The sequence below is a fragment of the Crocuta crocuta genome, unplaced genomic scaffold (assembly GCF_008692635.1).
Source record: "Crocuta crocuta isolate KB4526 unplaced genomic scaffold, BGI_CrCroc_1.0 scaffold313, whole genome shotgun sequence".
Taxonomy (NCBI): domain Eukaryota; kingdom Metazoa; phylum Chordata; class Mammalia; order Carnivora; family Hyaenidae; genus Crocuta; species Crocuta crocuta.
Genome location: NW_027527814.1, coordinates 351,343 through 355,697, shown reverse-complemented (window position 1 = coordinate 355,697; position 4,355 = coordinate 351,343).

The window sequence follows — 4,355 nt, the reverse complement described above, 5'->3', positions numbered from 1 at the left end:
GCTGCTGGAGAGTCCCAATCACACTCAACCTTCCTGCTTCCAGCATTAGCTCAGGCCCTTCCCTCTGCCGAGACCAATTCAGGATTTAAGTCACTTCCAGGAGTCTCTTCCGTCTCTCCTCCTGGCAGGCCACCTGGGAATCCTGCTGCTCCCTCCTACGATGGTGCCCAGCATGGCTAGTTCAGTTGTGGCCACCCTCCCGGACATAGCTGTCATTTACACTGAACTCACAGTGACTGTTTGACTAAACTTTATTGTTTGTTTACCTCTTATACTTTATTGCAGTGTCTGTTGAAAGAAAAAACCATCCAATTGTTTGAACAACAAAGTAGCTTGTGTGGATCTAGAAGGCACAGGCTGCCTCCATCCCCAATGCTCTGGGGGAAGATGGAAAAGTCCCAGGAAAGCAAACAAGTATGAAGGGTGTCTGAAAGTGAAGCCATCAGAACTGGGTCTAAAGGGGAAGACACCCACCGGAGCCCCCAGGGCAGGACAGATGTGACATGGGAGCCACTCTGGGTTCAGGCTGGGAATGACACAGATGGACCAAGAAGCGGCTCCAAGGCTCAAGGAAAGGGGCTCAGATCCCGAGGTTAAGGACCCCATTTATTGGTTGGCAGTGACATCTACTGTCACATCTAAGGAGTGCAGCCACATGAGCCACATGGCCTCCATCTGTGGCAGGGGAAAGAGGGGCCTTGGGAGAAAACTAATCACTCGCTCGAAAACAAATATTGGCAACTGGAACTGTAAGACACCTGAAAGTGTTGTGTACTTTGACGAGGTCTGTTTCTGTTAAACAGAAATAATTGCAATTTCCTAAAAGTTTTGTGTTCAGTCACGTGGTTGGTGATGAGAAGCCCTTGATTACAAAACAGGATGGTCGGCTTTGCGATGATTAAAGACACTGTGTTCTTTCCTTCCTGAGATACCGGTAAGATGCTAGTGAAACCGGTCACCAAAGGGTTAACAAGGTAGGTAGTGCAGTTCAAATCTTTCCTTCAAATCTACTTCTCTCCCACCTTGTTTCTGTAAGAAAATATTCATGCTCGATGCCATGATAGCCAACTGTGAATTTTGTTGTTTTGCAGGAGACCAAGGTTTCATAAAGAAGCCAGCCAGGAGGGCACCTGGGTGGCTCAGTTGGTTAAGTGACTGGTTAAGTATCAACTTAAGTTGGTTAAGTATCAGGTCATGATATTGCGATTCATGAGTTCAAGCCCAATGTCAGGCTCTGTGCTGACAGCTCAGAGCCTGGAGCCTGCTTTGGATTCTGTGTCTCCCTCTCTCTCTCTGCCCCTTCCCTACTGGTGCTTTCTCTCTCTCTCTCTCTCTCTCAATAAATAAATAAATAAATAAATAAATAAATCTTTTATTTTTTAATGTTTTATTTATTTCTGAGAGAGAGAGGCAGCATGAGCAGGGGAGGGTCAGAGAGAGAGGGAGACACAGAATCAGAAGCAGGCTCCAGGCTCCAAACCAGCTGTCAGCACAAAGCCTGACATGGGGCTCAAACCCACAAACCATGAGATTATGACCTGAGCCGAAGTGGGAGGCCCAACCAACTGAGCCACCCAGGCGCCCATAAATAAACCTTTAAAAAAAATCCCTGAGGCATCTGGGTGGCTTAGTCGATTAAGGATCTGACTCTTGATTTGGGCTCTGGTCATGATCTCATGGTTTGCAAGATCGAGTTGGGATCTCGTGCTGACACTGCAGAGCCTGCTTGGGATTCCCTCTTCCTCTCTCTCTCTGCAATCCTCTCAAAATAAATAAACTGTAAAAAAATTTTTTTTTGAAAACAGCATGTGATAGCAGAATCAGATCTATAAATACAGAGGACAAACTATTGGGTCCTAGAGAGAAGAGCGGGTGAGGGGATTGGGAAAATAGGTAAAGGGGAGTGGAGGTATGGAATGAATAAGTCAAGGGGATGAATGGTACAGCATATATAGTCAATGATATTGTAATAGCATAGAATGGTGACAGATGGTACCTACATTTGTGAGCATAGCATAATGTATAGAGTGATCAAATCAGTATGCTGTACACCCGAAACTGGTGTAATTGTGCCCATTAAAAAGTTTTTTAATAAATAATTTTTAAAAATCATTCCATTTCAAAAAAATAGATACATGAAGCCCTTACCCAGCAATGCTATTTGTGGGAGTGTTCCACAGTTGTATTCAGCAGTAACCCATGAGGGCACTGGTACTAATAGTCACAGATTACTGGTCCATTAGCAGGAACTGGGGGACCATGTTCTGGTCCATGGGTGCAGTGGCTGTTGTGCACTGTAGTAAACTACACTTTACTCAGTGACTCAGTGAGGTCATATATGCAATGTACTCAGAGCTGGGCCTGGCCCATTAGAAGCATACTATACAGGGGCAGCTGGATGGTTCAGTTAGTTAAGCATAAGACTTCGGCTCAGGTCATGATCTCACGGTCCATGAGTTCAAACCCCACATCAGGCTCTCTGCTGTCAGCGCAGAGCCTGCTTCAGATCCTCTGTCCCTCTCTTTTTCTGCCCCTCTCTTAACTTACATTTGATCTTTCTCCTTCTCTCAAAATTAAACATTAAAAAAAAAAAAGACTTAAAAAAAAAAAGAAGCATACGATAGAATCAGCTGCCCCAGTAGCTGTATCAAAATGTATCAAAATACTTCTCAATAGCTAGCGTCTCCCTGACACCAGTGTCTTCTTGCCCATCACACCAACTGTTTTACCATCACCACTTCACTGCTATTTTCTTAGTCAAATACAATAACAAATCTTTCCCCACAGGAAAGGATCCCACAGAATGATGGCAACACCCAAAAAAGATTTTATTTCTAAGTAATCTCTACACTCAATGTGGGGCTCAGACTTACAACCCTGAGATCAAGAATCACATGCTCTACCCACTGAGCCAGCCAGGTACCCCAATAATCTATACTTTGAACCCAAAGATACAGGGTGGTGAAAAGTATGTTTTAAGAATCAGTCCAGATGTGAGTTTTTTCTCAAGCAATCTCACTGAAACCATATAATAGGATATATTATAAACCATATATATTATATTATATATATATACCATATATTATAAACCATATAAGATACGTTTTTCTTTGAGCGAGTCTATATAATAATTTTCTAGAAAGTATCACTATCTGTACTAATGTAAAAATAAATGAATAGGGATGCCTGGGTGGCTCAGTGGGTTAAGTGTCTGAATCTTGATTTTGGCTCAGGCCATGATCTTACAGTGGGTAGGTCTGAGACCTATATGGGGTTCTGCGCTGATAGCCTGCTTGTGATTCTCTCTCCCTCTCTCTGTCCCTCCTTCTCTTTCAAAAATAAACATAAAGTATTTTATTTATTTATTTACTTATTTAAAACACCATACTGGCAAGGCTTGGGACCTGCCTGCTATGGACTAGATGTTTGAGTTCACTTCTCCTCCAAATTCATATGATGAAATCCTAACCCCCAAGGGGATGGTATGAATCCCTTGTGAATGAGATTAATGAGACTCCAGGGAACTCTCTAGCCCCTTCTACCACATGAGGACATGGAGAGAAGACAGTCATTTATGACCAGGAAGCAGGCTCTCATCAAATACTGTATCTACTGGCATCTTGATCTTGTGCTTCCCAACCTCCAGAAGTGTTGAGAAATAAATGTTTGTCACTTAAGCCACCCGGTCTCTGGTATTTCTGTTATAGCAACCCAAGCAGTCTGACACTGCCCAACATTCACAGGGAGGAGGCATGGAGTGGTGGCTCTGTTCTGACATGACTGACTTCCCTCTGGGGAAGGGAGGCTGCCAGGCACAGATATAAGAGATCCCAAAAGCTCTGGACTCCAAGAGGAAGGTGGGGGTAAGGAGAGGGACCTTGGGAGGAGGGGAACCTTGGAGCACTACTGCTGAGTCCGGCTTGGAGGGGATGCCATTCCACCTGGTGAAGATGTGATGGGGCAGCAGGCCTGGGACAGCAGGTGCAGGTAGGGTGCCAGGTCCACAGTGGGGCGGGACACTGTGACCAGCATGGAAGTCTGAGGACAAGCGTGACTGGGGCCAATGAGAGGCCATCTCATTCCCACTATTGAGGATCCACCAGGAGGGCAGCTGGAGGCTGACTTTTTCACCACCTGGCAGGACACGTCAAAATGAGGGTACAGGAAACTGACAAATCAAAACTGAAAAACAGCCACAAGCCCCAGGATTAGGAGACAGTTCCAGGAAATAAAGAAGTGCCAGACCATCAGCTAAAGCTAATCCACATGGTGGACTTGAAGACGGAAGTCTCCCACCTGGCTTGGGGCTTTGTTTCAAGCCACCCTTCCATCACTGTCAGGGATGTCATCACAGT